Raw genomic sequence first — 24981 nt, 5'->3', positions numbered from 1 at the left:
TAGAAAGCACCTCAGAATAATTTTTTAATGGTCAGGAAGCTGGGGCATTTATCCACTGACCCTGGGGCCCCAACTGTTGAGGGTTGCTTTGAGAGGTGTTATTTCTCTTTCTCTTCTGGGCTATGGCTACATGCAGGCTCAGTCATCTTCCTTGGTTTTGGAGAAAATCCCTGGCAGAAAAGCTGGGGATGCTTTGGTAGGAGCTTGAGTTGGAATCTGGCGTTGCACGGAACTGTACAGAATCTGGTGGGCTGAAGGGAGTGTCAAGGACTGCAGAAACAATTTGCTGCAGACCTCCATCTCCCCCTCAGGAGTTTCTGATAATGTGCAGGGCAACCTCATGTGTGATTGCAAACATGTGGCCAGAGGCCTGTGCAGTAGTAGCTGATGGGAGAGCCCCACAGAGCTCCTCACATCTGTGGTGGCCACTGGCCCAGTGTGGCTCTCCAGTCTGCTGCCCCCATCTCTGCCGTCTCCCACTGAGCCATATCACGGCCACACTATGCCAACATCAAACCACCAAGGTTAGGAAGAATCCCGTCTGCCTGACTTTGTACCCTAACACTCTGACTTTGATCCTAAAAGCATTAAGGCATTGAGAATCTGGGAAACTTCTGTGAAGCTGCAAATGTCACCTGGAAGAGGAACACCTCGATCCACTGGGACTTCTTCCTGCATCCTCTGGGGTCAGTTAATATGTTTTGTACCAGAGTGCACAGAGTTGAGGGAGTATGAAAGCAGATGGGTATGTTTTGTTGTGGGAATCAGGAGTCGAGACTATCTGGGAGGAATTGGGTGCTTTCTCTTCCCTTTTGAGATCCAGGCAGGAAAGGCAAGGAGTGTGAAGAAGGGAACTAGAATGCTGAGGGGCTTCTATGTGTCTGATGTTTTATAATATTAGATCTCATTTAACTTTTATAGCACTTCACACTACTATGAAGTAAAGGTTATTATTTCCAAGGCAATCAAAGCAACAAAAATTCAGAGAGAATAAAGCATTTTTCGAAGGCTACAGGATTAGGAAGAGGCAGAGGCAGGATTTGAACCCTGGTCTATTTAGTTCTATAGTTTGATCAACCATACAGCAGCTGAAAGGAGGAAAGAAGGGAGAAAAGTCAGATGTTAAATTAATTAAATTGGAGGAGAACACTTGCCACAGATTTTGATTCCATTTTGCACTCTGAGCCATCTAAGCAGTCCCCAAACTAAATTCCATGGGTATAAGCAACCGTTCATGTGAAAAAGGCCTGGGGAATTGAGCTGACCTCAAGTTCAGCGAGTCATCAGGCGGCTGCTGCTACTAAGAAGGGAAAGTGTTCTTACTTGGCAGAATAGAATTACAGGGGAATTGTAGGAGGTCATAGACTTACTGTGCTTTGTTCTGTTTAGAATTTACCTGGAGGTCCAGGTCACCGTATTTCAAGTGATACTAGGAGACTTTCAAATCAGTGTGTTTGCTAAAAGAACCAATAGGAAGCTGGTGGTTTAAAAAATCTGATGCGCGAGGTGTATTGTGGGCAGCAGATATTAAGCTGGAGGAAGAGAACACTAAGAGATACATGGTGGCTGTTTTCAGATATGTAAAGGATTTGTAACCCAAGACAGTGGATCGAAAAATAGGAAGGGAAGGAAGCACTTATTTACTGAGACCTACTGTGTACCAGCCGCTGCGCTGGGACAAGTATTTGAACTCAACCTAAGGAAGATGGGCAAAAAGCTGAAATGTCCATCATTATGGTAGGAATTCTCTCAGAGTGGGCAACTGGACATACCAAACAGAGACCCCGTTAGTGCTGGACTAAGGTCTTGTAGAAGGAATTTCAACATAAGGCAAGCAGTTTGCATGGAAGATGAATGCCTTCTCAGATCTATCTGTTCACCGTTAATAAATGTGTGGATAATCTCGGCCACTTATCACTCTTCAAGATCATTGAGAATAGGACACCCATCAATCAGATATATTAAAGTGAAAATTAAAAAAAGAAAAAAAGGGAATTCCCTGGTGGTCCAGAGGTTAGGACTCCGTGCTTTCACTGCCGAGGGCGTGGGTTCGATCCCTGGTCAGGAAACTAAGATCCCGAAAGCATGCAGGGCGTGGCCAAAGGAAAAAAAAGAGTGAAAGTAAAGCTCCTCTGAGACTAGGATAAAAAATTCTAAGATCTTCCAGAAAGAGAAAGCAGATCACATACAAAGGAACATGAATCTTGAAATGAGAACTGCAAATTGAGCAATGAGATACCACTTTACAGTGATAAAATGAACAAAAAATTGCAAGGCTTGGTAATTCCAAGTGTTGGTCAGACAGTTTCACACGGGGAAAGATAAGCTTTTATGTGCTTCTGACGGGAAGGTGAGCTGTCACAGCCATTCTGAAAACCAGTCTATGGCTCCGTAGTGAAACTGAGAAGAATACATATTCTCTACTACACGATTCCCTTTCTAGTCATATGCCCCAGAGAGACTCTTGCACAGGTCTATGGAGACGGCATAGGAGAATTATTTTTTTTTTTGCAGTCGTTTGTGGTGGTAGGCAGTTGGAAGGGACTTTGTCTATTGCAATGAGAATGAGTAAGTAAACCAAGGTGGACATCTAGTATGGGATATATACTATATATCAGTCACAATTCAATGAACTAGATGTACCTATGGTTTAACATGGATTGAACTTTAAAACATAGTGAAAAAGGGAAGAAAGTGAATAAGATTTATGCAATATCACTTGCAATATGAAAAATAAGAATACATATGTAAAAACATTACCTTTCAGGAATACATACAGATGCAAAGATTTACTATACACATTAGAGTGGGCAGGGAATGGGAGTGAGGATGTGATGGGGAAGAAGAGGCACAATAGAATAAGGTAAGAGACAATGGTGCTCAGAGAGCATGCCAACTTCTGTACCTCTGATGATGTGCTGTGAACTGAAGAAGTTTACAACATTTTTTCTTAAACAGCAGGGAAAATATAATTTGTGCTTTTTATAAGCCTAGGTGAAACATAACTTATGTATTGTTCTGCTTGCCAATTTTTTTTAATTGTATGTTCATTTGTTTAATATTTAACACATTTTAATGGAGCATCCACTCCTCAACATATATATACCTGGTAGAGTTCTAGGGCTCTAAGCACAGGGAATACAGCTATATAGAATGACACGCCCACAGGATAAATACCTAGAAGAAGCATTGGGTCAGAGGGTAAGCACAACTAAAATTTAATAGATATTGCTAAATTGTCCTGAAAATGTCTATACCAACTGGTATTTTTTATTAGGTGAGGTATTTTTGATGTGGTATTAATAGGGGCACTTTCCAATTATTTGTTTCTCTAAATGTGGATGAAAGGGAGTGAGAGGAAGGGAGTTAGGAAGAATCCTAAGGAAAGATGGGATTTGAGCCGTACATTTTGTGTGAGCTGAGACAGCCCTGACAGAGCAATGTCTGATGTGTATGAGAGGCACATGCTCCCCAGGCCTCCTCATCCCAGCCCAGCCTCTCCTGACCTGGGCATTTCCCTCTTGGGTCATTTGGCAGTGGGCTCTGACATCAAGCACCTGCCATGGCAGGGGGAGAGGAAAACCCATCTCATGATTATTCCTTACCCATTGTTACCTTAGCAGGAGTGCAGCATCTGTGCCGTGGGCCGGCACCCCTACCAGGCTTCCGATGTGCTTTCCATCCAACTGCCACAGCCCTAGATGGCAACCCCTGGGCTCCACCCAGAGCCCGTGGCGGAAACAGGATGTAATGCTTCCAAGTGGGGTGAGCAGCAATGGCTTATCTGCAGTGGTCAGTGAGGCAGACAGAAACATTCTCTGTGACCTTCCTTCCTTTGCGTGTTTGAAAACCAGGACCCTACCCCCCTTTATGGAGGAGGCAACTGAGGAGTTGTAACAAAGTGGGGTATAAACATGAAGTGTTTGTGTTTCTTCTAGTGACTGATTTCTGAAGTGTTCAGCTGAATTCCCATTCCCCACCCTTTAGCATCTTTGGCAGATTCCATAACTCTCTGCTCTCTTTCGGTAATAAAAATTTCAGTCCATTGTGGTTTAAAGTGTCAATCTCAGAATCTCAGACTCAGTTTAAGTCTAATCTCCTCCCTCGTCCCAAACACGGGTTTGAGCTGAGGCTTGAGAGATCTGGGGCAGGAGTGTATAAACTGTCTTTTCACTTCCCCACAAATCCAGCACTTTGGAATAGAGAGGGGGCTGATAGGCAGGAGTAGGGGGGCAATGGAGGAGAAACAGTCTACAGTCTACAGTCTACAGTCTGACCCTTTCCTGGGTCTACCAGTATGCTTTTCTATAGGGAGTCGTCTTGTCATTTGGGGGTGGGACAATTCGTAGCATAGAACTGTTCTGTACATTTCAGAATACTTAACACTTTCCCCCTTGACCTCCACACAAATTCCCATAGCACCCTTCAGTCTTTATGACATACAACACTTTCCCAAACACCTCCTACAGGAGCCATTCTGCCCTGGTTGAGAACCACTGGAACCTTCTTGGGTTGGGGCCAAGGAGAAGAGACGGAGGAACAAGATCTTAGATTCCTGGGCCTGAGTCAGGGGTGGGAAGGAATCTTGCTTGTCTTCTGGTTGGGTCTGGCTTCATATGGATCTTTCTGCTTCTGTGCGTCAGTCTCTGTAAAAGACGCTGTGATTGAAAATCTAAGGCTGTTGTTCTTCTTCTTTTGGACCTTTCTATTGTTGAGGATGAACTTAGAGAGGGTAGCTGTGTCTTCCTTTGCTCCCAGCAAAGTGATCCATGCTTCCAGCACTTTCTCAGGGGAAGGGGTAGCCCTAGGGTAAATGGGTTCACTTCCCTTCGCCTGAAAGCCCTTTGAGCAGCCCCCAAATTCTGCTCCTCCATCTAACTCCATGCTCCTGTAACTCTATGTCCTGTGCAGTAGCCGTGGGAACCTCTAGAGCACGCTTGAGAAACCTCTCATAGGTTGTCTCCATCTTCTTCCTAGCAAGGATTTTGCCTTCATAAATCTCCAGAAGAGCATGAGACACCAAGCTCTACTTTCATGGATGTCTCCAAACTCTAGGGGAAGCATGTCAGGTACATCAAGCTCTCCCAGGAGACACCTTACATCACTCTACTTGGATGGCAATCCCAGTATGGGACTTAAGATTGTAAGGGTGAGGTGCCAGCTTCCCCTTTTTCATATACCCTCAGTCTCTAAACGTGATTATCTTGCAACCTGCCCATCTCTTGGCTTTATGAGGAAGCACACCTCTCCAGTATAGTCTAAAAATGTTTCTCCCTAAGAACCCATGAGGTTGGTAGACCTCAATTCCAACTCTGTATCCCCTCTCTTTCTTTTAGATTACCTTGAAAAAGGTTCTGTGCATGCAGGGGGTGAGGAGGTTGGGGTGATGTTGGTAATGGTAGTAGAAAATTAGTAGTTCTGGCGATTTTCAGAAAGCCCTTTGTCAGCTCACTTTAACGGGTGGTGTATTTAGGTCCTTTTTTGTCCTCGGCCATGAACCCTGTCCCTATTCCAGGGCAACAGGAAAAGTCCTACTCAACGTCTTCTGATATAAGAACAGCCTGCTAGGGGAAAAGTTCCAGAGTTTTGACACTAGGCCTGATGCCAGATGTAGAAACTGGAGGATAGGACCACATTCTCAGAAGTAAACAAAGAGGAAAGGAAAGCTCCCCCTCCATAGCCTAAGAGCCCACAATTATCTCCGTTGGCTGTTGGTCTCTCCTTTTAAATATTCTATGGCAGGTGGAGAAGGAAAGAAGAAAATATGTGTTGAGAGAACAAATCGAGGTAGAGAGACCATTTGCGGGGAAGAAAGAGATGGTCTGCTGCTCTCTCTGCTTAAGGAGTATGGAATGGCTGGGAGCTTCCTGAGGTGGAAGTGAGATTCCATCTTCTGACACCACAGGAGGAAAAACATTTACAACTAAAACCCTTCCAACTGTCTGTGCATCCATCTACCCACCCATCCACCCAACCGGTGTTATTATATGTCTACTCTGAGACAGGTACTTAATTATTTTCATTACTAATGAAAATAATCTTTGTGCTATGACTTTTCTCTCCTTCTATCCTGCCTCATATGATCTTCCTGTCTAGGTATAGAACTATTAGGACCATGTGTTCCTAGATACGTTGCCGGGCAGAGGCCCCATTACTGAGCAAAGTGGACCAGGGAAGATCCCTAGGGGCTAGAGTTTTGAGGCTGCTGAGCTCCTGAAGTTCTTAATAAGTAATTTAATTCCTCTTTGTTTTTTTAATTTATAAAATGAGATATAAATGTAATTCAGATTTTTTTCTATTTGGTAATTGTGAGCTTTAGAGAAAAGGATCTGAATTATACAATGACTGTGTGTATCAGTGACATAGAGAGATATACATATACTCAGCTATAGATGCAGATATTATTATTCCTGTTATTTAGATGAGGAAACAGAATGTCAGAGGGGTTAAGTCTTACCTAAGGACTCAGAGTACTGGTAAGAGTCTGAATTTGAATTCAGGGCTGTTTGATTCTAAAGCCTACCTTTTTACTCACACCATAATGCCTCTAAGTCAGTAGGATACGTAAAGGGAGGATAAGTTAAAAAAGACGAAATTACATGTATTCCACAAAACATATGAGGCCTTCAGAAGACTATCCTTATGGCAGTGCTTTGGGGAAGATACTGAGGAGTTCATTATTTGTGTGATTTAAAATTTGTGTCTATAATTGGTGTTTGCTTTTCTTGTTATTGTTTTCGTGTCTGCTTCTTAGTAATGTAGTTGGCTTAACATCTTTGTAAGAACGTCCCCATTCCCAGAGCCTCATGGGGGCCAGACTCCCTTCTTTTGCTTCTTCCCAAGAGGGCAACATAAAGATTTGTGCTTCACAGATATGACAATAGTAGTTAGTCTCCAAAGATCAACCCAACAGCTCTTAGAATTCATATCCTTTGTAGTATTCTCCCCTTGAATCTGGCTCTGCCTTGTACTCACTGTTGACCAATAGAATTTGGTGGAAATGATGCTTCAGAACTTCTGAGACTAGATCATAAGAAACTTTGCAACCTCTGCTTGGTTTTTTTGGAATCCTTGTTCTTAGGATGCTCCCTTTTCAGAACTCTCCCTGTTGGAACCCACCTGCCATGAAAGACCTAAGTTACGTGTATGGTCATATATTGGTGCTCTGCCAATAGCCCTCCCTGGCCTCCCAGCTGACAGCCAGCATCACCTGGCAGCCATGTGAGTGCACCATCTTGGATATGCAGCCCAGCTCCATCATTTAAATGGCCAATGCAGTCAGATAACTTCTGGCCCAACCATCACATACGACTGTAACTATATGAGAGACTTTAAGCAAAGACTGCCTCACTGAGCTCACTTAACCCACAGAACAATGAGAGAGAAGAATAAATTATAGAGTTTTAAGCTGTTATGTTTAAGGTGGTTTATTACATAGCAGAAGATAACTGGAACAATTCCTCTGGGGAGAGGCCAGACTCCTAGGCTCGAGTTGACCATTGGAGCTTGGGAGTTAGAATCTGGAACTTATTAGCGTCTTGACCTCGTGCAAGTTCCTTCCCTTCTGTGTATATCAGTGTGCTCATCTGTAAAATGGAGACAATAATAGTACATTCCTCATAGGATTTCTGTGAGAATTAAATGTGACGATCTGTGTAAAGGACTTAATGTGGTACCTGGCTTTTACTAAGCACGGACTAAATAATTATTGAAATTAGTGGTTTTATGGAAAACTTCTTCTAAACACAGTCATTAATTACATTTTTCTTTATTTTTATCTTAGTCTTTTTTCTACCAGTCCTAACCTACCAGATCCCCTGGAAGCCAGTCATGCAAACTTTGTGGCAAAGCTGCCTTGAACTATTTTTGCCACAGATTTTAACTGAAGGGCGGATTTTCTGAGTTGACCTGATTATTTCTTGGGTTGAGGGAATATGAACCTTCTCTTCACCCATTTTGATCTCATCTCTTCTTCAAATGTCCTATCAGTTTTGCTTTCCCTTCAGTTTCCTCCAGGGAATTGCTTTTCCTGATCTGAGGAGCAGAAGGAATTGAGTGGGTAATTGATGTATAAAGATGACAAGAATGAGGGTCATTGGGATGAAAATGAAAACTGACACTAAAATTGTCCTCTGTGGTCTCTTAATGACTTGTGGCTAAGAGCATTATGCTGTTTCCATAAAAGGGAAGCAAACATATACTAGGGTTTGTTGAAATGCCAAGATGAGCGAGGCTTTCCAGAATAGCAAGCGTTTTCCTGTGACTTTACAGCTCCTGTAATTATGTTCATGCTGGGACCTGGGGGTGCACCATGACCACCAGGAATCCTACCTCCTCCCATGCCTGTACTGTAGATGCCAAGCTTCAACCACAAAATTGCATTGAATCCTTAGCTCTCTGAGTGGTGTGCTCTGTACCTAACCTACCTCCTACCTCTCACTAGATTTGCTCTTTTTTTTTTTTTTCTTTACAGTCAGGACATGACTTAGAAGAGAGGGTCAAGTGACTTATGTTGGGAATTTTATGCACACTAGGAATCTGCATGTAGGGGTGAGATAGATAAGGAGAAAGATTGCTATATTTCATTTAGCTTTGTTTCTTTGTCCTTGATAGAAAAACATCTGGTTTAGATCTTCAATTTGTACCTGAAAGAAATCTAAACCACAGAAATCTTGAAGTAAATTTTATCATCTGAGATATGGGGGGGCTGGGGGGGCAGTGACCTATTTTTTGACACTTTACAGCAGAAAAATCCCAGGGACCAGTTACCATGAATCAAACTACTTATCAGCAGCACACTGGTTACTTGAATGATAGTTTTTTGGGGTTGCCTGAAACTCTGCACTGTGGTTAACACTGTCCGGCTCCACATGAGCTTGGCATACAGTTGGCATACCATAAATGTCTGATAATAGAATGAAGGAATGATACACATCTGGCAGTCACTCAAACCAACTGTGGCTTCTTCTGCTCATCAGGTCGACTTCTATCATGAGTTGTGCTTGTGTTTTTAAACTTGCATCAACCTCTGTAGTTCTAGCTGCTTCCTTTTCTTTTTTATGTCTGGAGACAAAGCCCACATTCTTATTATCTATCTGAGACAGAGGGCCAGGTAATTGCATTTCATAGACTGTGGTGTGGAATGAAAGATGAGTCCTGACTCTTACTTCATGAAAAATTATCTATGCTTTGTAATGGTATAATTCTGTTGCATGTTTGTCAACGGTGACCCATATTTCTGAATTCTTGGTGTGTGTGATGGTGGAAAATTATACACTTGGAATAAAAATTTGAAAATCTAGATTTTGAGTAATAGATTTTTGAATCAATAACTAATTTAATAAAAGGCTTATGTCTGAGTTAGTTGCTGTATTTAAGCTCTGTTGATTAGTGTGGAAAATCATTACTCACTAAGGGGTGATGGCTTACTGGCTCTAGGAGGGAAAAACTTATGGTCTTAGTGCACTTTTAATCAAATTGATTTCCTTATCAGGAACAAGCATGTTTTATTGACAATTTTACCCAAGAGCTTAAAGACTGAACATAATGAGATTTCCTTTGTTTTTGTTTTTTGTTTTTTTCCAATTTTGAAAGAAAGGCTTCCCCCCTGGAGTCTAGAGACTAGCCTCGTCTGGTCTACTAGCCATGTGAAGTCTGGAACTGTCAATCTGTGAAATACATGGAAAAAAACATGACTTATCTATAACCATCTTTCATTTTCCAGGACTCAGTGGTTAACGTGAAAGTTTGTAGTTCTGGCTTTGGAAGCTTCCATTGCTATTTCCTGTTCTATCCTCATCCTACTTTCAAGTGATTATAGAATATATGTTTCTATAGTCTTTATTTTAAACCATTCTGTCCCCTATCCCCCAATATTCCCCTGTCCCTAACTCTCTGAAGTTTCAAGTGATAAACTGGCAGGGGAAAATTGATAGATGAATAGAAGGAAAAATAGATCCAATTTATGTTTTAAACGTCCAGCTGAAGCTCCAAAACTAGAGAAAAATACCTAAAAGAAATTGAGGCTTTCAGGTAAAAAAATATATCATTGTTGTTATTATTTTTAATGGTAATAATAACAATCCATGACTAACAGATGTCAAAATCTATGTGGAAAAAACCAAGCATGTCTTTCTGTCAGAGGAGTGAATTTGAAAACAGATGATCAAGAAAGGAAGGCTGCTTGTTATCTCTGTCTAGTTATTATCTTACAGCACTGGGTCATCTTTGGCAAGTACAGTGTCCCTCAGTATCTGTGGGGGATTGGTTCCAGGGGTCCCTGTGGATACCAGAATCCTCAGATGTTCAGGTCCCTTACATATAAAATAGTGTCATACAATTAATACAGTCAGCCCTCTGATCTGTGGATTCAGTCAATCCATGAAACCCACAGATACCAAGGGCCGACAGTAGGGGTATTTGTGTGCACTTACTTCAAAGGAAATGTCAAGTCTGAGAATAACAATTGAGATATTATTAGTTCCTATGAGACTAAGATTGTCATGTAATTTATAATATAATAAATCGAATTTTTCTGAACTTCAAAATGAAAATGAATTACTGATAGTAAGTAATCCTAATTATTTACTAATCCCATTTGCTGAGGACTTCTTGTGTGTCAGGTAATGTGATAAATCCTCTCTTTACATTATTTCATCTAATCATTTCAGTAACTCAGTGCCATAGGGAGAACTATTATTCTATTTTATAGATGAGGAAACTGAGGCTTGTAAGAGTTAGGTAACTTGTCCAGGTAAAGTAAGGTAATGTTGACAAGCTACATGCAATAGTACCTGTTAGTGTTGTTGTTTTCCATTCTAAAAACAAACATTTATTGAGCACTTTCTATATGCCAGGGGATTTCACATATGTTATTATATTTAGTCTTTAAAACAATCCTCTGGAGTAAGGCATGGATATTCCCACCTTAGAGATAAGGAAACTGAGGTTCAGCAAGGTCAGGTGTCTTGCTCAAGACATTATAGGTAGAAAGTGATGAAGCTAGGATTTGAGTCCAAATCTTCTGACTTGAAATCAGAATAGAGTCTGAAAATTGTTAAAGTGCTAACACACCTGGAAATCATAGTTGTTGTAGACTTCAATTAGGAAATATCATGCTCTTTTTTGGGACATGGGGGCAGAATGGTATATTTAATTCCAACACAAGAACAAAGAACAATTTCAGTAGCAAAAAATAAATCTACATGTATGATTATAAAACAAATCAACCTGTGGCAACGACCTAAATATGACACTCAGCTCTCCCTTCGAGAGAGAGCCTGCTGCAGAGAAACGGTGAGCTGTCAGCTCTTGCACCTTTGGGGTCTGCTCTGGCCTTCACCCTGAGGCCACGTTCTCCCCAGCTAATGGCTGGGCATAATGGAGGTACTAGAGCTGGGCTATTTTTGTTCAATGTGAAACTTCTTAATGGGCAGTAGTCTCTCTGAGGCGCCCACAAGTCTGGCTGAGACCTTCACAAAGGTCACTGCAGTCTGAGGCTCTTGTACCATGTCCTCCTTCCCTCCCTCTCTAGAAACACGGTCTGAGTCGCTCTTGGGCTACTCCTGCCCCCACTCCCCTTTGTCCTTCATAAACATTTCCCCCAGTAAATCTGTTATGTTTCTGTTTCCTGGAAGTCCCGTTTCCTGTAAGTCCCATTTCCTGGAGGTCCCAAACTGATGCAGAACCTAAAACATTATTGTCTGTGAAAAAATAACAATGAGCTATTGAACTAGGTATTATTTATTAATATTTATTTGCCATTTTATCATTTGTTTTGTTAGCTGCTAATATTTGCTAGCAGATAGGTGATAATACCAACATTTTAAGAAAAAGTTAGAAAGAGATACACAGTTTAAAAATGGAGTTAAGGGTTTAAGCTACACAGTCCGGGGGAGGCGAGGCGAGGTGAGGCAAAGCGAAGGCTGGGAGCCCCGGTTTACAGGCCAGCAGGCTAGCGGCGATCTCCAACCTTACTCCAGAGCTTCAGACCCTGGAGAGAATACCAGGCCACTTGGGGGAGCATCACTGTCTCTTTGGATTGCTGTTGGATCTCAGGTGTCACGGACAATGCCTGATATATAGCAGATGAAAGGCTCTTGGTGCTGCAGCCAGGAGTCAGTGCTGTGCCTCTGAAGTGGGAGAGCCAATATCAGGACACGGGTCCACAAGAGACCTCCCAGCTACACATAATATCAAGCGGAGAAAATCTCCCAGAGATCTCCATCTCAACACCAGCACACAGCTTCAGTCAACGACCAGCAAGCTACAGTGCGGGTCACCCTATGCCAAGCAACTAGCAAGACAGGAACACAACCCCACCCATTAGCAGAGAGGCTGCCTAAAAACATAATAAGGCCACAGGCACCCCAAAACACACCACCAGATGTGGACCTGTCCACCAGAAAGACAAGATCGAGCCTCAACCACCAGAACACAGGCACTAGTCCCCCCCACCAGGAAGCCTACACAACCTATTGAAACAACCTTAGCCACTGGGGACAGACACCAAAAACAACGGGAACTACGAATCTGCAGCCTGCAAAAAGGAGACCCCAAACACAGTAAGATAAGCAAAATGAGAAGACAGAAAAACACACAGCAGGTGAAGGAGCAAGATAAAAACCTACCAGACCTAACAAATGAAGAGGTACTAGGCAGTCTACCTGAAAAAGAATTCAGAATAATGATAGTAAAGCTGATCCAAGATTCTATTTCCAAGATCCATAATCTTGGAAATAGAATAGACAAAATGCAAGAAACAGTTCACAAGGACCTACAAGAACTAAAGATGAATCAAGCATCGATTAAAAACACAGTAAATGAAACAAAAAGTACTCTAGATGGGATCAATAGCAGAATAACTGAGGCAGAAGAACGGATAAGTGAGGTGGAAGATAAAATAGTGGAAATAACTGCTGCAGAGCAAAATAAAGAAAAAAGAATGAAAAGAACAGAGGACAGTCTCAGAGACCTCTGGGACCACATTAAACACACCAACATTCGAATTATAGGGGTTCCAGAAGAAGAAGAGAAAAAGAAAGGGACTGAGAAAATATTTGAAGAGATTATAGTTGAAAAGTTCCCTAATATAGGAAAGGAAATAGTTAATCAAGTCCAGGAGGCACAGAGAGTCCCATACAGAATAAATCCAAGGAGAAATACGCCAATACACATATTAATCAAACTGTCAAAAATTAAACACAAAGAAATCATATTAAAAGCAGCAAGGGAAAAACAACAAATAACACACAAGGGAATCCCCATGAGGATAACAGCTGATCTCTCAGCAGAAACTCTACAAGCCAGAAGGGAGTGGTAGGACACACTTGAAGCGATGAAGGACAGAAACCTGGAACCAAGATTACTCTACCCAGCAAGGATCTCATTCAGATTTGATAGAGAAATTAAAACCTTTACAGACAAGCAAAAGCTGAGAGAGTTCAGAACCACCAAACCAGCTTTACAACAAATGCTAAAGGAACTTCTCTAGGCAAGAAACACAACAGAAGGAATATACCTACAATAACGAACCCAAAGCAATTAAGGAAATGGGAATAGGAACATACATAATAATAATTACCTTAAATGTAAATGGATTAAATGCTCCCACCAAAAGACATAGACTGGCTGAATGGATACAAAAACAAGACCCATATATATGCTGTCTACAAGAGACCCACTTCAGACCTAGAGACACATACAGATTGAAAGTAAGGGGATGGAAAAAGATATTCCATGCAAATGGAAATCAAAAGAAACCTGGAGTAGTAATTCTTATATCAGACAAAATAGACTTTAAAATAAAGACTATTACAAGAGACAAAGAAGGACACTACATAATGATCAAGGGATCGATCCAAGAAGAAGATATAACAATTGTAAATATTTATGCACCCAACATAGGAGCACCTCAATACATAAGGCAAATACTAACAGCCATAAAAGGGGAAATCGACAGTAACACACTCATAGTAGGGGACTGTAACACCCCACTTTCACCAATGGACAGATCATCCAAAATGAAAATAAATAAGGAAACACAAGCTTTAAATGATACATTAAACAAGATGGACTTAATTGATATTTATAGGACATTCCATCCAAAAACAACAGAATACACATTTTTCTCAAGTGCTCATGGAACATTCTCCAGGATAGATCATATCTTGAGCCACAAATCAAGCCTTGGTAAATTTAAGAAAATTGAAATTGTATCAAGTATCTTTTCCGACCACAATGCTATAAGACTAGACATCAATTACAGGAAAAGATCTGTAAAAAATACAAACACATGGAGGCTAAACAATACACTACTTACTAACGAAGTGATCACTGAAGAAATCAAAGAGGAAATCAAAAAATACCTAGAAACAAATGACAATGGAGACACGACGACCCAAAACCTATGGGACGCAGCAAAAGCAGTTCTGAGGGAAGTTTATAGCAATACAATCCCACCTTAAGAAACAGGAAACATCTCGAATAAACAACCTGACCCTGCACCAAAAGCAATTAGAGAAAGAAGAACAAAAAACCCCCAAAGTTAGCAGAAGGAAAGAAATCATAAAGATCAGATCAGAAATAAATGAAAAAGAAATGAAGGAAACGATAGCAAAGATCAATAAAACTAAAAGTTGGTTCTTTGAGAAGATAAACAAAATTGATAAACCGTTAGCCAGACTCATCAAGAAAAAAGGGAGAAGACACAAATCAATAGAATTAGAAATGAAAAAGGAGAAGTAACAACTGACACTGCAGAAATACAAAAGATCATGAGAGATTACTACAAGCAACTCTATGCCAATAAAATGGACAACCTGGAAGAAATGGACAAATTCTTAGGAATGCACAACCTTCCGAGACTGAATCAGGGAGAAATAGAAAATATGAATACACCAATCACAAGCACTGAAATTGAAACTGTGATTAAAAATCTTCCAACAAACAAAAGCCCAGGACCAGATGGCTTCACAGGTGAATTCTATCAAACATTTAGAGAAGAGCTAACACCTGTCCTTCTCAAACTCTTCCAAAATATAGCAGAGGGAGGAACACTCCCAAACTCATTCTATGAGGCTACCATCACCTTGATACCAAAACCAGACAAGGATGTCACAAAGAAAGAAAACTACAGGCCAATATCACTGATGAACATAGATGCAAAAATCCTCAACAAAATACTAGCAAACAGAATCCAACAGCACATTAAAAGGATCGTACACCATGATCAAGTGGGGTTTATTCCAGGAATGCAAGGATTCTTCAATATATGCAAATCAATCAACGTGATACACCATATTAACAAATTGAAGGAGAAAAACCATATGATAATCTCAATAGATGCAGAGAAAGCTTTCGACAAAATTCAACACCCATTTATGATAAAAACCCTGCAGAAAGTAGGCATAGAGGGAACTTTCCTCAACATAATAAAGGCCATATATGACAAAACCACAGCCAACATCATCCTCAATGGTGAAAAACTGAAATCGTTTCCACTAAGATCAGGAACAAGACAAGGTTGCCCACTCTCACCACTCTTATTCAACTTAGTTTTGGAAGTTTTAGCCACAGCAATCAGAGAAGAAAAGGAAATAAAAGGAATCCAAATTGGAAAAGAAGAAGTAAAGCTGTCATTGTTTGCAGATGACATGATACTATACATAGAGAATCCTAAAGATGCTACCAGAAAACTACTAGAGCTAATCACTGAATTTGGTAAAGTAGCAGGATACAAAATTAATGCCCAGAAATCTCTGGCATTCCTGTACACTAATGATGAAAAATCTGAAAGTGAAATCAAGAAAACCCTCCCATTTACCATTGCAACAAAAAGAATAAAATATCTAGGAATAAACCTACCTAAGGAGATAAAAGACCTGTATGCAGAAAATTAAAAGACACTGATGAAAGAAATTAAAGATGATACAAATAGATGGAGAGATATACCATGCTCCTGGATTGGAAGAATCAATATTGTGAAAATGACTCTACTACCCAAAGCAATCTACAGATTCAATGCAATCCCTATCAAACTACCACTGGCATTTTTCACAGAACTAGAACAAAAAATTTCAAAATTTGTATGGAAATACAAAAGATCCCAAATAGCCAAAGCAATCTTGAGAACGAAAAACGGAGCTGGAGGAATCAGGCTCCCTGACTTCAGACTATACTACAAAGCTACAGTAATCAAGACAGTGTGGTACTGGCACAAAAACAGAAAGATAGATCAATGGAACAGGATAGAAAGCCCAGAGATAAACCCACGCACATATGGTCACCTTATCTTTGATAAAGGAGGCAGGAATGTACAGTGGAGAAAGGACAGCCTCTTCAATAAGTGGTGCTGGGAAAACTGGACAGGGACATGTGAAAGTATGAGATTAGATCATTCCCTGACACCATACACAAAAATAAGCTCAAAATGGATTAAAGACCTAAATGTAAGGCCAGAAACTATCAAACTCTTAGAGGAAAACATAGGCAGAACACTCTATGACATAAATCACAGCAAGATCCTTTTGGACCCACCTCCTAGAGTAATGGAAATGGGACCTAATGAAACTTCAAAGCTTTTGCACAGCAAAGGAAACCATAAACAAGACCAAAAGACAACCCTCAGAATGGGAGAACATATTTGCAAATGAAGCAACGGACAAAGGATTAATCTCCAGAATTTATAAGCAGCTCATGCAGCTCAATAGCAAAAAAACAAACAACCCAATCCAAAAATGGGCAGAAGACTTAAATAGGCATTTCTCCAAAGAAGATATACAGACTACCAACAAACACATGAAAGAATGCTCAACATCATTAATCATTAGAGAAATGCAAATCAAAACTACAATGACATATCATCTCACACCAGTCAGAATGGCCATCATCAAGAAATCTAGAAACAATAAATGCTGGAGAGGGTGTGGAGAAAAGGGAACCCTCTTGCACTGCTGGTGGGAATGTGAATTGGTACAGCCACTATGGAGAACGGTATGGAGGTTCCTTAAAAAACTACAAATAGAACTACCATATGACCCAGCAATCCCACTACTAGGCATATACCCTGAGAAAACCATAATTCAAAAAGAGTCATGTACCAAAATGTTCATAGCAGCTCTATTCACAATAGCCCAGAGATGGAAACAACCTAAGTGTCCATCATCGGATGAATGGATAAAGAAGATGTGGCACATATATACAATGGAATATTACTCAGCCATAAAAAGAAACGAAACTGAGCTATTTGTAATGAGGTGGATAGACCTAGAGTCTGTCATACAGAGTGAAGTAAGTCAGAAAGAGAAAGAGAAATACCATATGCTAACACATATATATGGAATTTAAGAAGAAAAACTGTCATGAAGAACCTAGGGGTAAAACAGGAATAAAGACACAGACCTACCTGAGAATGGACTTGAGGATATGGGGAGGGGGAAGGGTAAGCTGTGACAAAGCGAAAGAGAGGCATGGACATATATACACTACCAAACGTAAGGTAGATAGATTGTGGGAAGCAGCCGCATAGCACAGGGAGATGAGCTCGGTGCTTTGTGACCACCTGGAGGGTTGGGATGGGGAGGGTGGGAGGGAGGGAGACGCAGGAGGGAAGGGATGTGGGAACAGATGTATATGTATGAGTGATTCACTTTGTTATAAAGCAGAAACTAAAAAAAAAAAAAAGCAATGGAGTTAATCTATTCATGAATCTGATTCTTTTGAGAGAGACTGCCATTATTTTCTGTATCTTATACCTTTTTCAAACTTGAGGGATCACAAGAGAATCACAGGTACAACTATATGGGTATTTTAATTTTGCAAGTTCAGAAATTTGATTTTCTTCGACACATGGATGAACTGACCAGGGGAGATTGATTTGTGTCAACTACATTCACACTAAACTAATTTATAAACCCAAATGCCAGCGAATTGATTTATATTTATACACATACCAGGCCCAATCAAGTAACAGGGGGATCATTTACAGAGGTTGTTATAAAATGGTTTGTTATTATTATCATTATAATTGCTACTTTATTATTATTACAGCTACTATTAATATCAACAAGGATCAGTTGACAAGGATCAGTTGACTACTAGAACTCATGTAGTCTGATCTGTGTTGATGACATACTGACAAATCATTCTCCAACTTTCCATTTCCAACTTAAATTTTTACTTTTTCTTCTTTATAAAAGCAATACATATCATTGTAGAAAATTGAGAAAATACAGACAAGCCAACAGCAAAACAAAATAAGACAATCACAACAAAAATTATACGTAATCCCACTACTCAGAGATTATTCCTACTAACATTTTGGTGTATATTTTTCCATTATTACTTATAAAGCATACATCAAAATGTTTTAAGTACTGTATGAGCTCACTGTATGAGCTCTTTAATATTTTGCCTTTTCACTTAGCAATATAACTTGAACATTTTACCATTGCATTAAATATTCTTCTGCTACACTGTTTCCTAACTTTTTTGGGAGGTTATAACACATTGATTCAGAGTTAGGCTCTCTTGCCCTAGAAAAGTGAACATGCATGCAAAAGTTGCATATAAATCTTAGAAGTTTCACTGCCTGAATAGAGACTGTACATTCCCTGTCCCTGCCTATCCCATTCTAGACAGCTACACAGTATTCTATCCAGTTTAAGTTAGTACTATCATTTGTTTAATCACATTCCTGTAGATAGTTTTCCCTATCATGAACAGGGTGATTGAGATCTTTTATATTTGTTATTATGATATTCTTTCACATCACAATTCCCAATACTGCAACTTCATAGTTACAATTTAGCTCAAAGGTTTAAGTATAAATGACCAGAGCTTATACATCTGGAAGAGTGAGGGCAGCTTTTGGAAGATTTTACCTTTGGGAGCACTACACTAAATCCAGTGATGCTGATATTTGAATCAGTTTTTTAAATGCCACCTGTGCAGTGGTTTCTAGTGACACATGCTTTTAAAAATTCTCAAGGGTGGTAAATTTTCAACTTTGAAAGTGAATTTGATTTTTAAAAATGGTCCCAACTTCTTTGGAACAAAGTTGTTTTAACGAAATAATTAAATAAACTGAATAATAGCATTTTGGCTATTTTTAAAAATTACTATAAGCAAAGAGATTAATTTTCTTTTTTTGCTTGGGTTTGGCCCTGCCTTGTACAGAGACTTAGCAAAAGAGAACAAAGAAAGCATCAGTGAAATAGTGTATAATTTCCCAAGTTCACTACTTGGAATTAAAAATTCACTTATACAAATACAGATAGGTTCATTTAAAAGAAAATCTATGTCATAACTGTGTTGGTTAATTTTATTTGTGAGCTTAGCTAGGTTACAGTACCAGTTGTTTGGTCCAGTACCAGTGTAGATGTTGCTGTGACAGGTATTTTTTAGATAAGATTAACATTAAGTTTTAACTGATTAACATTTAAATGAGATTATTCTTATTAAGTGAGATTAACATTTTATATCAGTAGAAGTTGAATAAGCAGATTATCCTCTGTGATGGGGTGGGCCTCGTCTAATCTGTCAAAGGTCTTAAAGCCAAAGGTGGAGGTCCCCTAAAGAGGAAGGAATTCTGCCTTGAGACTGTAACATAGAAACCCTGCCCAAGTTTCTGGCCTTTGGACTCAAGACTACAACATCAACTCTTGCCAGAATTTCCTGCCTGCAGCCTGCCCTATAGATTCTGGACCTGCCAGCCTCACAATTATGAGCCAGTTGTGAGCCATCTCCTTAAAATAAATCTCTCTTTATGTATCCTATTGGTTTTGCTTCTCTGGTGAACCCTGAATAATTCAATTATCAGTTGTTCCCAGATCCCTTCTGTCGTGTGGTATTTTTACTATTATCAATTGTGAGGAGAGATGCTTGCTGACTTTGTCTTAGATTTAGGACTCCATATTCCCTTTGGGTTGATGGCCCTCTGTTGACTCCAGTTGATACATAGCAGATTTTAAAAACATTGAGAACAGTATTTGTTTAAAGAAATCAACTTTCTAAAATTGCATTGGGATCATTCACTTATTATCATTATTTTTAATTGTGATAAAATACATGTAGCATAAAATTTACCGTCTTAACATTTTAAGTGTACAGTTCAGTAGTGTTCAATATATTCACATTATTGTGAAACAGATCTCCAGAACTCCTTTATTCTTGCTGATCTGAAACTCTATACCCATTAAACAACAGCTTGCCTTTTCTCTCTACCCCACAGCTCCTGAAGACCACCATTCTGCTTTCTGTCTCTATGACTCTAGATACCTCACATAAGTAGAATCATATGGTATTTGTTTTTTGTGACTAGTGTATTTCACTTGGCATAATGTCCTCAAGGTTCATCCATGTTATAACATCTGTCAGAATTTTCTTCCTTTTTCAGGTTAAATACTATTCTATTGTATGTATATACCACATTTTATTTATCCATTCATTCATTGATGGACATTTGGGTTGCTTCTACATTTTGGCTACTGTGCATAATGCTGCTATGGTTGTGGGTATAAAAATATTTGAGACCCTGCTCTCAATTCTTTTGAATATATACCCAGAAGTAGAATTGCTGGATCATACGATAGTTCTATTTTTCATTTTTTGGAAAAACTACCATATTATTTTCTGTAAGGGATGGACCACTTTACATTCCCATCAGTGGTGCACAAAGATTCCAATTTCTCCATATCCTTTTCAACACTTGTTATTTTCTGTTTATTTGATAGCCATCCTAATGGGTATAAAGTGGTATCTCATTGTGGTTTTGATTTCTATTTCTCTAACGGTTAGTGAGGCTGAGCATCTTTTCGTATGCTTATTGGCCATTTGTACATCACCTTTGGAGAAATGCCTATTCAAATTCTTTGCCCATTTTTAAATTGGGTTGTTTGTTTTTTGTTGTTGAGTTGTAGGATTTATTTGTATATTCTAGATAATGACCTCTTATCAGATCTATGATTTGCAGGTATTTTCTTCTGTTCCATGGTTTGACTTTTCACTCTGTTGATTGTGTCTTTTGGCACAGATGTTTGGACTTTTGATATAGTCCTGTTTATTTATTTTCTTCTTTTGTTGTCTGTGCTTTTGGTGTCATAGGGACCATTAACTTTTTTCTAAAATCACACCATATTTATATAAATCACACCATATGAATAGTCTATATATCACTCCAGTCATACACATATTTTTTGCCTTCAGTAACACTCAACATTGTCCCCATCAACACACTCATAGGAATCCTAAGAAAAAATTCACAGGACAGCAATTTGGGCTGTTTTTCTATGACCATGGCCAAGACTTGGTCATCATGATTTACTGTGGCTCTGAAGTGAGTGAAGAGGACATTTGGAAGCAATTTTCTGGTGCAACAACTAGCACCAAGTAGATATCTAGGCCATATTTATTGAATGATCGAATGATAGTCTCATTCTTTGGCATCTGAAAATATTTTCAGAATTTATTTCATGTTTCTTTTAGTTCTACCACAGTCATTCCCTCAGATGGAGCAGCTACGATTTGCACAACTGAAAATTCAGTCCAACAGGTTGTCATTGCCACAGAATGCTTAAAAATTGTTGTTTTGAAAGACTTATGTCATCTCTCTAAGGCAAGTTGAAGTGATAGCAAAAAGTTGAGTCTCAGAGAGTTTTAAGGCTGATTTCAGTTTAAGGCTAACTGAATGGAAAACAAGACAGCCCATTGTGAAAGATGAAAATTCAAAATCTTACACCCTATCACTGCTCAGTGAATGAATGGCCTTTTACTGTATAAACAAAGATTGTCAGAGAAAATCATGTCAAGTGAACCAGCTTTAACATGCAACTACTAGATTAAGAGCTCCTTGAAGGCAAGGGCCATATCTGTCAATCCTTGCCAACACACACACGCAGCCATGCATAGACACACGTATGTGTACACATCTCAAAGACAAATAAAATTTTGTGTCAGTTCTCTAACTTAGAGTCCCAAAGAATTTATCTGTACCTATATAATTAAATTATATACACATACTAAATATGTCTAAATATAGTTTAATGTGAATGTCCATGTTCACAAATATTTTATTGGGTTAGGAGAATTCTGGCAAATAAATAACCGTGATTGAAAGAAGTATGAGAATACATTTTGATTTTGGTTGTAAGCTAACCTTTTGGGGAAAGCAGTATATTTTCTAATTATTCCTTGGCCAAAATGAAAAACTAACTGGGTTTCTTAAAAATAATTATTGTTTGCGTCTTTCTCTTTGGAGACTCTGATTTGTTTCCTTTTGTTTTTTGATATCACCACACTGGTTTCCCCAGAGGACGTTGACGTTGACAGAGAAAGACCAAAGGAACTTTTGTGACTTCATCCAAATGTCATAACAAAAGTAAGTCTTAGCATGCTTCTGAGGGATTGACTTTCAAGCAGGAACTAGGTTGTTTTGGAAACTTAGCTAATGACATTGTTATTATTTCTCATGAGTGATTAGGTTGATAGATCAGTCCCACTTGCATTTAGTGTAATCCCTCCAGACCTGAGTGGTGACCCATCAGTACAGAAGCTGTGTGGCCCTGAAGCTTGGCCAAAGCGCTCTTCTCTGTAAGAAGGATGTGGCATTTGCCTCTGAAATCTTTACATTTGGCTGTGAACTGCCCCCGCCCCCCAATAATGTTTTCTTAATAAGTACACCTAAAGATTTTGAGGCATCTTTCATCCTTGGAATATGAATAGATTTTGAAAATTTTAAAGGATAAATTTGCAAAGCACAAATGACATTTGTAAAAATTCAGGCAAGACACAAATATTACAGGTATTAGAATTCATTTGATTTGCAGTTTTTAATTGTGCCTCGCAGACAGTAGGAGTGCAATAAATATTTACTGAATGTTGAATAAATGAACTGAATTTGGAAATAAGCAGAGAGCCCTTGTTGCATTGTAAATCATTGCAGAAGTATGTTTTTACAGATATCATTGGGATGCAATCGTATCTTCTTGACCTTCTTATGCCTTTATTGATGTGTTTTGACTGATGCTAAGAAGATGCTGGTTTAAAAGGAGACGCCTATAATTTAAAAACATGATTTTTACCATCTCCTAACACTTCACAAAGGTCAAGAGGGTAGATAAACAACTTCCTACAGCTGCTGCTACATCTGGCACACGCCTGCAGCAGAAAGTGTGCGCTGAAAAGATAAACACGTCAGGTTGTATCTACTTGCACGCCTATGCTTTTTGTGTCTGAACTTGACCCTTAGCCATTAAGTTTAAAACCAGGCTTGACATTAATGAATAAAAATTCAAAAGAAGTTATGCTGAATTGAAATTACAAGCATTCCCAAGAGGACATATTTCTCTGATGGTTTTGAGGTTAACTTTGATTTTGTAATCCTAGCTCAGCATTTTATCTTTGTTGCTTCCTTCTGGGAATCATCTCATCTTGATTTCTGCACAGTTTCGGGTCCCTTATGATTTCCTAATTGTTCTGTCTAGGTGGATTTACTTATATATGGCTATATGTCAAGTGTTACTTCATTTTGTGACCTCTTGAGGATGCTTCCAGCTCTGAGATTCTGCGACACTTGAGGTATATCTAAAATTTGCAGGTGAGTTTTCAAAGAAGTCATCACACAGAATTCTGTTCTAGCTTTCAAGTGAATAATCTGTTGGTTGATTATCTTGCATACTTCTTATAAATACTGCTGATGACTCAGAGCCTTAAGAAACCTATTCAGCCTGGATCCTTTCACTGAAGACTTTAGGGATTAGGTATGACTTTATAATGTTCACTCATTGTATTTGTGATGAAGCTGGGAATGCTCTCAATGAACATTTATTGAATCAAACAGAGACTTCTCAATTCCAGTTGATTTTCCTATCCAGGAAGCCACAGCAGCTGTCAAACATAGTATTGCTGATTCCCTTATTTGCTAACTAAGCATCCAGATGCTATTATTCACATCATTTGGATCCGTTCACATATTCCTATCTCAAATATTTTCCATAGAACCAAGTTATGTCTTTATATAATATGCTTAAGTTTGTGAGAATTATAATTTCAATCCCCTGTCCTTGTTTATTGCCACAAATAATCATCGATATAAGTATATTGGTTTTCCTAGTATTATGTTCAACACATCTGAAACTTCTAGAAAAACATTTGAATATTGTTTCTTTTTGTGGTGGCAAACACAGCCTCTGTGGTGGTCATTTCTGCATTGATCCTTGACCAACAAATGCAGGTATCCAGGCATGATGTTTACACTCTGTTTTTGCCAAATTGCTGGGTGAGCACTTTACAAGATCACAGAGTGTTCTCTATCTCCTCATTAGCATTTAGAGAACCTTGGCAACAGGGATGGAGCCATAGGAGGGAAGCCGGCTGCTATTTAAATGGAGGAAAGTCACTCTATGGCTGATAAGCAGGAGGAGTGATAAATTGCAATCGGCCTTTCAGCCTTAGGAATTCACAGTGCGGGCCTATCGTGAACCCAGTCGCATCTGATGAACTTTTACTTTTCACAACATCATCTGAGGGCAGCGATAGGGGTGAAGTAATGTCCTTGCATGGTCTGCATTGGATACCTGTCAGTTGGTTTACAGATAATCTACAGACCACAGAGTATTTTGCTGATGTACTTAAGACCAGAAACACAGCAGCAGGAAATGCTAAGTTCAGAAGGCTTCTAGGAATAAGAGTCGCCAGTCTGCAGTATTACATTTCCGCTTTAAGAAAGATCAAAATATTGTTGATAAACACTAGGTTTTAGACCTGTACAAAGCCCTGTAGATGCATGCTTGTTTTTCTTTAAACTTAGGAATACGGTACCTGTTGACATAGTAAATACTAATAAAACTCCAGGGATGAACTGGGAAGCCCCTTCATCTGCACGGGGCGGGGGGCATAGTTTGAGAAAAAAGCGTTGTTGACCCAGTTTGGTTTCTAGTTATGCTCCACTGGTGCACATTTGTGATTTCTGCATTGTCTACGTGA

The 24981-nt window shown here is 39.3% G+C and overlaps 1 long non-coding RNA gene across 1 annotated transcript in view; it reads left to right on the top strand.

Annotated features, from left to right (window-relative positions):
- Window positions 1–23570, top strand: part of LOC309797050 — a 77518-nt gene extending 53948 nt beyond the window's left edge. Inside the window, exons 2-3 of the long non-coding RNA XR_014292539.1 lie at window positions 22308–22375; window positions 23481–23570. This is a non-coding gene — a long non-coding RNA (uncharacterized lncRNA). The remainder of the gene's footprint in view (window positions 1–22307; window positions 22376–23480) is intronic.
- The last annotated feature ends 1411 nt before the right edge of the window (window positions 23571–24981 follow it).

The sequence above is a fragment of the Mesoplodon mirus genome, assembly GCF_964341445.2.
Source record: "Mesoplodon mirus genome assembly, chromosome: 2".
Classification (NCBI taxonomy): domain Eukaryota; kingdom Metazoa; phylum Chordata; class Mammalia; order Artiodactyla; family Ziphiidae; genus Mesoplodon; species Mesoplodon mirus.
Note: the sequence above shows the minus strand (reverse complement) of the source record. Positions and strands in the feature narration are given on the sequence as shown.